Genomic DNA, 12,916 nt, shown 5'->3' on the forward strand with positions numbered 1-12,916 from the left:
GGCTGAAAATAGATATCATTTTCCAGGCACTTACCAGATGGAGACAGAGAGGCCCAGGAAGGAGAGAGAGGTATCAGAGATGGTTCAGGCGAGCTTAATGTTGGGTGAGAGGTGTTAGTAAAGTGGATGAACATTTCAATCTCCTTGTGGGAGCACGAGGCAGCGCTAATATAGGCATCGATGTAATGGAGGGATTGGTGGGGATGGGGCCAGTGTAGCTGTGGAAGAGGGACTGTTCCATGTATCCCACAAAGTCGCAGGCATAGCTTGGGTCCATACGGGTACCTATGGCCACCCCTTTCGCCTGTAGGAATTGTGAGGAGTTGAAGGAGAATTTGTTTAGGGTAAGGACGAGTTTGGTTAGGTAGATAAGGGTATCGGTGGTGGGGGACTGGTTGGGCCAGTGGGAGAGGATGAAGCGGAGGGCTTTTAGCCCATCTGCATGGTCAGTTACACAACTCCCTGGAGGAGAGGGTTCCAGAAATATCCCCATCCTAAATAATGGAACAGCCCTGCACATCAGTGCAACTTCAAGGACGTAGTATCCCCACTTTCCTCAGCCAGAAGTATCGAGTTGATGATTCACCTCACCGGCACCATGACGTCCACAAAATCACAGAAGCCAGTCTTCAAACAATTAGATTCGCGGCACATGATACCAAGAGAAAAGATAATGATAAAGTAAAGATACGATAAAGATAACTGGCCCTGTCGCCGTTCCTGCAATGGGACTGAAGGCTTATGCTGCACAACAAGCCGTGCCCCTGGGGAAGCTGTTTCATTCCAGCCCCAACTCTGACACCTACCTGGCAATGTGGACAATTACTCAGCTGTGCCCAGTCCCCTAAGAGGAGAATAGTTACAATCTGACCAACTGCCACACCCTCAGTCTCATCAGGGTGGTCGAATTGTTGGAAGTTGTTTTTGACAGAGCTGCCAAGCAGCACAGAAATAACCTGCTCAGTGTGGTTTCTGATAGTACCCCATGTGGAGATGGTGCTGTTGTGGAAATATCATTGGGTTTCTAATCCAGACCAGGCTAATGCTCTGGCAGCTGGGGGATGTTAAGAATAATTAATAAAACATCGAAGTCTCAAATCTGGTGTCAGTAAAAGTGACCTTGAAGCCAATATCGATTGGAAACATCAATGTGCTTCACCAACACACTTTCAGGATGCAAATCTACCGCGCTGTCCTAATCTGGCCGAAAAGCCTCTCCAGATACACAGACATGTGATGAACACTTCAATGTTCTCTGGAACAGCCAAGCAAGGGACTCAATTGTATCAAACTGCTCTGATGCCTTCAAGGATAAAATCGGATGGAACACCCAGCCGTGGTATCGGAAAAGGGACAAAGAAACACTGTTGTGTTGAACATACACAGGCCTCCTTCCTGATATCTGAGAGCTTGTGGGAACATTTAAAGAGCTTTCCCACGGGCGGTACAGAAATATCAGGAAAGGAGAAGGCCATTCAACCCATTTAGTGTCCCCCAATCTAGTTCATGGCTGAACATACACAGGCCTCCTTCCTGATATCTGAGAGCTTGTGAGAACATTTAAAGAGCTTTCCCACAGGCGGTACAGAAATATCAGGAAAGGAGAAGGCCATTCAACCCATTTAGTGTCCCCCAATCTAGTTCATGGCTGAACATACACAGGCCTCCTTCCTGATATCTGAGAGCTTGTGGGAACATTGAAAGAGCTTTCCCACGGGCGGCACAGAAATATCAGGAAAGGAGAAGGCCATTCAACCCATTTAGTGTTCCCCAATCTAGTTCATGGCTGAACATACACAGGCCTCCTTCCTGATATCTGAGAGCTTGTGAGAACATTCAAAGAGCTTTCCCACGGGCGGTACAGAAATATCAGGAAAGGAGAAGGCCATTCAACCCATTTAGTGTTCCCCAATCTAGTTCATGGCTGAACATACACAGGCCTCCTTCCTGATCTCTGAGAGCTTGTGAGAACATTTAAAGAGCTTTCCCACGGGCGGCACAGAAATATCAGGAAAGGAGAAGGCCATTCAACCCATTTAGTGACCCCCAATCTAGTTCATGGCTGAACATACACAGGCCTCCTTCCTGATATCTGAGAGCTTGTGGGAACATTTAAAGAGCTTTCCCATGGGCGGTACAGAAATATCAGGAAAGGAGAAGGCCATTCAACCCATTTAGTGTCCCCCAATCTAGTTCATGGCTGAACATACACAGGCCTCCTTCCTGATATCTGAGAGCTTGTGGGAACATTGAAAGAGCTTTCCCACGGGCGGTACAGAAATATCAGGAAAGGAGAAGGCCATTCAACCCATTTAGTGTCCCCCAATCCACTTCATGGCTGAACATCTCTTCAATGCACTTCTCTCACATAGTGCACATAGCCCTTACAGTGATTAATCATTGGGGAAACAATATTAATTAGGAACTGTAGTAATTCCTTCGGTCGATTGATTTTCCTCCACCACTCAACATAATGACGCTGATACTCTTTCTCATACTTCTGTTCTCTGCCATTTAGTGTCTAGAAATCCATATTTATATTCAGTGCCTGGCTTCTACAGCCTTGTGTGGCAGAGTGTTCCCAAAGTTCACCAGTCTCTTTATGTAGACATTAATGCTTATCTTGTTGTACAGTGGCCTGCCTGTACCTAATACTGTGGCCCCTTATGTTAGACGTCCTAGCCAAGGGCATTATTCTCCCTGCTTCCAAACTGTCTCACTCTGAGAGAACTTAATGCATTACACTGAGATCTTCAGTCATTTCCCTAAACCTCATGGAATTTCGGCTGATTTGACTCGAACTCAGCTCAAACAATGAGCCTGTCATCCCATTGATCATAGAACATAGAACATAGAACAGTACAGCACAGAACAGGCCCTTCAGCCCACAATGTTGTGCCGACCATTGATCCTCATGTATGCACCCTCAAATTTCTGTGACCATATACATGTCCAGCAGTCTCTTAAATGACCCCAATGACCTTGCTTCCACAACTGCTGCTGGCAACGCATTCCATGCTCTCACAACTCTCTGCGTAAAGAACATGCCTCTAACATCCCCTCTATACTTTCCACCAACCAGCTTAAAACTATGACCCCTCGTGCTACCCATTTCTGCCCTGGGAAATAGTCTCTGGCTATCAACTCTATCTATGCCTCTCATTTTCTTGTATACCTCAATTAGGTCCCCTCTCCTCCTCCTTTTCTCCAATGAAAAGAGACCGAGCTCAGTCAACCTCTCCTCATAAGATAAGCCCTCCAGTCCAGGCAGCATCCTGGTAAACCTCCTCTGAACCCTCTCCAAAGCATCCACATCTTTCCTATAATAGGGTGCCCAGAACTGGACGCAGTATTCCAAGTGCGGTCTAACCAAAGTTTTATAGAGCTGCAACAAGATCTCACGACTCTTAAACTCAATCCCCCTGTTAATGAAAGCCAAAACACCATCAGTCTGGTCATCCTTCGCTGTGCTCCCTCAATATAAGGTTTATCCTTAATGAGGCAAGGAGACCAAAACTGCATACAATACTGCACAATGTTCAAGATATGGCTCATCAAGGACCTGGTCTCTAGTAATATAAATAGCCTTCTCACACCATCCCCTGACTCCTGCCATTAAGACAATTTTGAATGTGACTTGCCAAATTACCATTGATACCATTGCGTTTTACTTTCTTTATCAGTTTCCCATGTGGGGCTTTGTCAAAAGGCCTTGCTGAAAAACCATATAAGTGATCATCTTGAAAGAAATCAATGAAATTTGTTAGGCATGACTTCCCGCTAATAAAGTCGTCCTGACTATCCCTGATCAAACCTTGTCTCTCTAAATGCAGAACATTTTTTTTTTGCTTTCCTATTTTCTCCCACTGTTTCCCTAACACTGATCTGATACTCACTGGTCTATTATTGCCCAGTCTATCTCTGCACACCTTCCTGTAAAGAGGTACTACACTAACTGTTCTCCAATCCTCTGATGCCTCCCTGCGGCGATTCTTATAAATCTGGATCGGGGTTTCCCTCTCCTGTCTCCGACAGCTTCCTCTGTTGCAAATCAGCCAGGTTCGGGGATTTGTACAATTTTGTACCTGCCAAAACCATCAATCACTGCTTGCATCATATATCCATCTGCTAAAGGGCTTCACAGTTCATCTTCTTGAATTCTGTCCCCGAATCCTCCTTCTCCCAATTAAAACAGGCATGAAATACTCATCTATCATGGTTCTCCAGCTTCACACACACATTGTCCCTTTGTTTCTGGTGGGCCCTATTTGTTCCCTGATTATTCCATTCCACTTGATGTACATGTGGAATATTTTCGGATTCTCCCTCATCTCACCTGCTTGCTGTTCTCCATGTCCCTGTGTTAGTCAGTCCCGTCTGTGTGAATTTTCTCAGTTTCACTGTGATCACTCTCACTCTTTTAAACTTGGAGAACGCAGAATGAGTTTTCTGATCAGACAATTTTGCCATCTGTGGGAGTAATCTCGAGAATACCCACTGCATTTCCTCATTGTTCAGTATATTCTTTCTCAGCAAACTGGACACAATACTTCAAGTACCGTCTCACCGACATTCTATGGAACTGCTGCAAGACATCATTATTGCTGTATTCCAATACCCTGCAAATGAAGGGAAACCTAACTTTCACTTTTCAGTTTGCATATGTTCCTCCCTACACCCTTTGCTTCAATTTCCTAACTCACTGTGCGATCTCTTGGAAAATCCTTCTGAATATCCATATGTACCACATCCACTAGTTCTCCATTACCTATGCCTATCAGAGAAATATCTTCAAACAGTTTGAAATGGAAAGCTCATCAATTGTAATTTTCATTTCATAACTGTCTAATATTGCTGCCTGCGACTTCTTAGTGCTTGCATTAAATTTACAGCTGGAATTTTTGGCTTCCCATTCAAATTAGGTTTAAATGTATTTTTAAAGAACTGATCATATTGATTTTGAAAATTTCCTATTTCCAGTTTCCCCTCTCTTACAAACTGCAAGAGTTCCCCTCCTGTGATTACATCAATTCCGGCTTTGGAACATTGACAGGCAAAAAACAGTTTGAACTGCATTGCAACTTCGAAATGCAGGCATTAAACTAGCTCTGACATACGACCGTAGGTCAATTTCCAAGGATTAACTAGTTGCATTGTACACAAAGTCACTGAGAAACTTTACATTTTCACAAGTTCGTGATTAATCCCAAAGTGCACAATCCCTTCAAGTTTAAGATGATTTGTTTTATTGTTGTGCCTTTAGCTACTTACATTGTCGATCAGAAAGTGAAACCATGGTGGTAGTGTCCTTAATTCTGAGCCTGGAGTGCTGCTTTCAAACTCCACCTGCTCCAGAACTGTGTTATGATTTCCCTGAACATTTTAGTTAGGTTTATCAAGAAGTAAGTGGATATCAATATGGTGTCGGAAAAGGACTGAGGTTTGATTCCGGCCTCAGGTGACTGTGTGAAGTTTGCACATTCTTCTCCTGTCTGTGTGGGTTTCCTCTGGGTGCTCCAGTTTCCTCCAAAGATATGCAAGTTAGGTGGTGTGGACATGGGCAATGCAGGTGGTTCAGGGATCTTCAGAATGTCGGTGTACAGTCGATGGGCCGAATAGCCTACTTCCATACTGTATTGAGTTACCTGGTTCACTTGAAGCTTTCTCTGACCAGCCAACACTACAGACCATTAACTGTTTCATTCTGCCAAATTTTCATTGCAAGACTTTACCCGTACAATATTTTAATAGTCTGATGTCAATTTTTATGAGGTGGTGCCATTCCCAAAGGGATTGAAACAGGCTGGGGTTGTTGAACTGGAAAGTTGGAGAGTTGTGGCTTTCCTAGTGGCTGTAAGTGTGATTCCATTTGTATCAGCATCAAATAGGCAGAACACTGATCTTCTTAGGACTGGCTCTGGTATATGGCATCGAAAGGTTGCATAAAACCAACACAGATTTACTTACATCTGTCACAAAGAGCCACAGTGTAGTATATCCACACAGCCATTTGAAGTTGGATTACTTTTATATTAATGCTTCTAAGTGAAGTTGAGAAGGGAATCTGAATGGGATTTGGACAGTTTATGTGACTTGGTAAGGACACGGCAATTGGAATGTAATGTGAAATTTTCCACTTTAGAATGAGGGAAAATGAAAGACAGAGCCTTTCTTAAATAGTGAAAGGTTGAGAAGTGTTGCTGTCTGTAAGGACCTGGCTATCTTGAGCCTTCCAGTGAGCAGCAGGTACAGCAAGCTGTTGGGAAGATAAACCATTGGCCCTTATCACAATGGGATTTAAGCACAGGACTTGAGGCATCTTGCTGCAACTGTTTTGGGCATTGGTGAGACTGTACTGTGCACAGTTTTGGGCTCCTTCTCCAACAAAGGATAAGTAGAGACAGTGCAATGAAGGATCAGCAGACTAATTCTCGTGATGGTGTGTGTGTCTTATGAGGATAGATTGAGGAAGCTGACCTCCCTGGGGGAGGTGAAGGCCTAGTGGGTATTATTGCTGAACTATTAACCAACAGTCCCAGGTAATGTTCTGGGGAGCCCAGTTCAAATCCTACCATGCGCATGGCAGATGGTGGAACTTGATTTCGATAAAAATCTTGAATTGAGGATCTAATGATGTCTACGAATCCATTGTTAATTGTTGGGAAAATGATTCTGGCTCACTAATGTTCTTTGGGGAAGGAAACTGCCATCCTTACCTGGTCTGGCCTTCACGTGACTCCAGACCCACAGCAATGTGGTTGACTCTTTATTGTCCTCTGGGCAATTTGGGATGGGCAATAAATGCTGGTCTCACCAGCGATGCCCTCATCCCATGAATGACTCAAAATAAATATTCTCTCGTGTTTCGATGAATGCTTGGAGATCTTATTGAAACGAATACAAATCTCATGGAGATTGTCAGCATGCATGCAGATAAAATGTTTCTTCCAGCTGGCAAGGCTAAAGGCAGAGGATATAATCTCAGAATAAGAGATGGGCCATTTAAGACCAAGGTATGAAGAATTTCTTCACTCAAAGCTTGCTGAATTTTTAGAATTCTATACCACAGTGTGTTACGGAAGCTCAGACATTAAGCACACTCAAGACAAAAATGGAAAGATGTTTGTACACTGATGGCATCAAGGGATAATGGAGCTTTATTGTAGATGATGAAACATGTTCTAATTGAATGACAGAGCAGGCTGAGGGGTCTGACTAGCTCACTCGTGTTCCTACATTCTGTTAGAAACTGAAAAGATGTATTTTCCAGTTCTCAGTCTAGTTGACAGTACCACAATTCCCACAGGACCAATTTGGGATTCTAAAGGTAAACATCAGGAGGTCATCCAGGAAACTAAACTGTTTAGAACATGCTGCAGACTCCTGGACTATTAGTCTTTTTTTCCATGCAGTATATTTCAATAGCAACTAACTGTGGACAGGACAGAGACAAACATCGAGGGCCGAAGGGCCTGTACTGTGCTGTAATGTTCCATGTTCTATGTAAACCATGTGGAGCCTGACTTAGCTGCATTGAATCCTATTTACGTTTCAAGCCTTCATCAGAAAATATGTTGTTTGCTGCTCCAACTGTTTTAGCTATCTCTGCGGAAATGTACAATATGTGCTGCTACAATGCAATCCTCTTCCAAATTACTTTTGGTTTTCAATTCTTCATTCACTACACATAATCACTGTAGGGGCCAAACCAACCCTGTGTGAAGAACTGAATATTCTGCTTGTTGTGAATTGCATATTCCAACAGAAATTTAACAGGGATGAAGAATGGCTGTTTCAATAGTTAAGGGTCTGCTGTTGAAAGACTAATGTTTTCCAACCTGTTTGATCCTACTGGGACAGTATTTTTGTTAATATGTAACAGTTAATCATGTATTTCACAGGCTAACTCAACCTAAATGAAATTAAAGCAAAATACTACAGAAGCAGGAAATCAGAATGTGGGGAAATTGGGGAAAACAGAAAGTGCTGGAAATACTCAGGCAACATCTGTGAAGCGACAAAACTAACATTTCAGCAAACATTTCAGCTAACATTTCCTTCGCCCTGCTTTGGTCCTAGATGCATTTTCCGATAAAACAGCCTCACCACCTCAGAGCTCAGTCACTGCAAAAATAAACATGCAGCTTTCCTTTTTAGAAAAGGGAAAAAGCAATGAGCATCAAACAACATTTTGATAAAAATCTTGTGAGCAAAGCATCATGACCAGGGATTTAGCTAATGCTCTAAACAGAGGTCAGTATGCAGAAGTTATAAGATGCGGAATTCCACCACTAACCTTGAAGAATAATTTCCACTTTATATAAAATATTAAAGTTCTACGGACAGGGAGCCTTGCTGAGCAATTCAGTAATGAGCAGAAACTGGTTGAGTAGCATTATCAAACATATTGTGATCATCTGATTTGATAAATACCACAATTTACGTTAATGAAACTGCCATTTGTGTTCTGAAACTATGCTGATGACTGCCAAGCGTGATGCAGCTGAGATTATATAAATACCCTCATGTTGGAACTATTGAGAAAATCCCCCATATCAGCTGCCATGGGTCACCTTCACAACGTAAGCCATTACCTGGTTTCCCTGCAGAACAGGACACATCACATTTGCCACTGCAGTCAAGTTAAATCTTTTGGTGGGCATGTCTGAGCTCAGATTTTTGCAAACATCTACATCAGGCCATGGGAAACATACATTACTGAAAGCAAGTTTGCTTTTAATATTTTCACTTCAGGATTGCACGAAAATCTACTAGTTCCAATAATGAAACGTAGTAATATAAACATTCAACTTAGAGCATTTATTAGAGTCACAGAGTTATACAGCACAGAAATAGACCCTTCAGTCCAACTTGTCCGTGCCGACCAAGTTTCCCAAACTGTACTAACCTCATTTGCCTTTATCCCCCTCTGAAGCTTTCCTCTTTGGGTAACTGTCCAAATGTCTTATAAATGTAGAAGCAGAATTCAGCTGTAGTTGTCTGTACCACTTCCTCTGGCAGTTCATTCCACATGCAATCCACCCTCTGTGTGAAAATATTGCCCCTCAGGTCCCTGCTGCTTCCCTCATGCAAGTAATATGTTTAGACTTTCAGAAAGCATCAGTAAGATTTTATAAAAAGGATTAAATAGGTTAATACTCAAAATTAGACCTCCGGATTGGGGTTAAATATTGGCACATATTGGGAATTTATTAAAGGGCTTAAATTTGACAGCAGGATTAAACAGTTTTGTTAGTGGACAATACGAGGGACTTAAGGGGAGGAAAGAGAGGAGGGGGAATGGTGATTTTGGTTTGGGATAACATTATGGCTGTACTTAGCGAGTACTTAGGGAGGATTTCTGGGAGTTTGCCCAAGGAAATTATTTGGGTTGAACTATGAAATAAGAAAGGGGTGACCATCTTGTTGGGATTGTACAAAAGTCACCCCCAGTCGTCAACGGGAAATTGAGAAGAAAATATCGAAGGAATTCTCAGATATCTGTGAGAATAATAGGTTTCTAATGGTTGGGGATTTTAACTTTCCAAACATAGACTGGGCCTGGCACAGTGTTAAGAGGTGGGATGGGAAGGAATTTATTGCATGTGTGAAAGAAAACTTTCTTATTCAGTATGTGGATGTATGTACAAGAGAAGGAGAAAAACTTGACCTATTGGGAATAAGGCAGGTGAAATGATTGAGGTCACAGTAAGGGAGTACTTTGGGAAAGTGATCATAATTCTATAGTTTTAAAATAGTTCTGGAAAAGGACAGATTGATCAAAAAATTAAATTGGAAAAAGCCCTATCTTGATGGAATTAGGCAGGAACTTTCAAAAGTTATGAAAACAGAAATCGCTGGTAAAGTTCAGCAGGTGTTGCAGCATCTGTTGAGAGAAATCAGAGTTAACGTTTCAGGTCGAGTGACCCTTCCTAGATTCTGAAGGAGTGTCACTCGATCCGAAACGCAAACACTGATTTCTCTCCACAGATTCTGTCAGACTTTTCCAGCAATTTCAGCTTTTGTTTCCAATTTAAGCATCCGCAGTTTCTTCAGGGTTTTTACTTTCAAAATTTGACTGGGAGAGATTATTTGCAGGTAAAGATTGGGAATCAGGACTCCTTTAAAAAATAGTTAAGGAGAGTCCAGAGACAGTTTGTTGACGATAATGTGAAGGGTAGGGCTGGGAGGTGCCAGGAATGCCGGATGAATAGAGAAATTGAGGGTCCGGTTAAGAAAAATGAGCCATATATTGGGTTTGGACAGCTGGGATTGAGTGACTCCCTGAACAAGTATAGGGGCAATAAGTATATATTTAGGAGGGAAACCACGAGTGCAAAAAAGGGACATGGAATGGCTTTGGCAAGTGCAGTTAAAGAGCATCCAAAGAGATTCTATAACAATAATAAGGGCAAAACAGTAACAAGGGAGATAGTAGAGCCCTTTAAAGATCAAAAAGGCCGTCTGTGTGTGAAACCGCAGGAGGTGGGTGAGATACTAAATGAATATTTCACATCAGTATTTCCCCTGGAGAAGGACGTGGAAGCTAGGGAACCTGGGGAAATAAACAGTGATGTCCTGAAAACAGTCCATATTACAGAGGAAGTGCCGGAGGTTTTAAAATGTATAAAGGTGGATAAGTCCCTGGGACCTATCAAGTGTAACCCAGAGCATTGTGGGAAGCTCGGGTAAATTACTGGGCCCTTTGCTGAGGTATTCATATCATCAAAAACCATGTGCGAGTTGCCAGCAGACTGGAGGTTGGCTAACGCAGTGCCATTATTTCAGACAGGTGGTAAGAAAAAGCCAGGGAACTATAGACCGGTGAGCCTGACTCCAGTGGTGGAAGTGGGTACAATGACAGTTAAAAGGAATGCGGATGGGTATATAAATAGGAAGGGTTTGGAGGGATATGGGCCAAATGCTGACAAATCGGACTAGATCAGTTTAGGATATTTGGTTGGCAGGGACAATTGGACCAGACGGTCTGTTTCTGTGCTATAGAGCTCAATGACTCCATGAGTACCAGAGACTCTTAAGTCTCAGAACAAATTCCTCCTCGCCTCAGTCTTAGGCTGAGGAGTAGGACCTGTCAACTCTGGCCATTTCTTTTCTGTTTTGTTTTCCCTATTTTGGCTTCTTTCTTCTCGGTGATGCCCTGAATGTCCAGCCTCAGTGTAGGCCCAGCAAGGTGATCCATTGGCTGACATGCCTTAGCATGGACTTCTGGCCTTGAGGTGATTCCAGAGCAGTCTCCCGGCCTCGAGAGGCTCAAAGTGAAGCCTGGCATGGTCAGGAGTTTAGGCTCAGACTGGAGGCTCGGTGCCAGCGTGAACTGGGTTAAAAGGACTGACATTCTGAACTTCTTACTGATATTTTAAAATTTATTCCTGTGAACTATCACGGTGAATTTCTTGCTTATTGTTCTCCCTTATTACTCTGATCAATAATCCTGAAACTTTTCTTTCTTTATTTTTCTAATTGTCAATCTGACCAAGAATTTGTACTTAAGAATCTTAACCTGGGTACCTCTGTACCTGAAATGGCCCGATCTGTGACATTTGAGTATATGTGACAATAAAGCTACTTCTCAGATTCAATTCTAACGTGGCACCTTTTATTTGGGGACTATACCTTCTGGACATATAGTCTCCCATGAAGGAAACATCCTTTCCACATTTACCCTGTCAGGCCTCTTAAGAATCCTGTACGATTCACTGAAATCACATCCTCATTTTTTAAAAAGTTCCGGACAGTAGAGTCCCAATCTGATTAGCCTTTGCTCATAAGGTCATCCCAACACATTGGAGATCATCTAGTGAACCTTCTTTGAGCTGCCTCCAGTAAAATGATATCTTTTAAATAAGGGAGGAAAAACTGCTGACATAGTCCAAATGTATCCCACCAGCACAACTCCCTCATTTTAAGTGGTTGGAATGTAAGACAAGGGCCAATATTCGATTCGTCTTCGTGTTTATCTGCTGCATCTGTGTGCCAACTTCCTGTGTTTTGTGCACAAGGACCTCAACTGCCTTTATTGCAGATTTCTGCTTTTTTTTCTCCATTTGAATAAAACAACTCTTTTGTTCTTCCTTCCAAAATTAACAACTTTGCATTTTCCCACATTATACTGCATTTGCTTTTTGTCTATTCAGATATCAATATTTCAATGTGAAATGTGTGTACATCTCTCACAACCCACTTTTCTACTTTTTTTTTACATTTTCTGCAAATTCGGCCCAGGTACTTACACTTCATTACCCCAAGTTATTTATATTTGTTGTAAACAGTTGCCGTCCCAGTACTGATCCCTGTGAAACTCCACTGGTCGCAGGTCACCAAGTTGGAAAAGAACCTCTAATCCCTGCTCACTGCTTCCTGGCTGTTAGCCAATTCTCCATCCATGTCAACTTATCACCTCCAACACCATGGTTTTTACTGTAAGGCTTAACCTTTTGTGAGGTACCTTGATGAACGCCTGCTCGAATTCCAAATATAACACATGTACTGGTTCCCCCCTAACTGCTCTGGTTCAGCATTCTTCAAAAAACTAATAGTCAGACATGATTTCTCTTTCATGGAGTCATGATGACTCTGTTTAATTAGATTATTGCTTTCCAAATGCACTGTTATTATTTCCTTAATGATTGATCCCAACACCTTTTCAACATTAAATGTTTGGCCTAAAGTTACCTGCCTTTTGCCTCCCTCTCTTTTTGAATAGGGGTGTCACATTGGCAGTTTTCCAGATACTTCCCCAGAATCCAAAGATGAGGAAAACTACAACAGTACAGCCACTATTCCTGGAGCTAACTCTTTTATCTGTCCCACCAATGCTTGTGCCAGCACGAGTTGCCCCACAGCGCTGATGTGACAGTCACTGCAAACACCATTATTCAACAGTCTTGCACAGAAA

This window comes from Stegostoma tigrinum, unplaced genomic scaffold (assembly GCF_030684315.1).
Source record: "Stegostoma tigrinum isolate sSteTig4 unplaced genomic scaffold, sSteTig4.hap1 scaffold_57, whole genome shotgun sequence".
In the NCBI taxonomy this organism is placed as follows: Eukaryota; Metazoa; Chordata; class Chondrichthyes; order Orectolobiformes; family Stegostomatidae; genus Stegostoma; species Stegostoma tigrinum.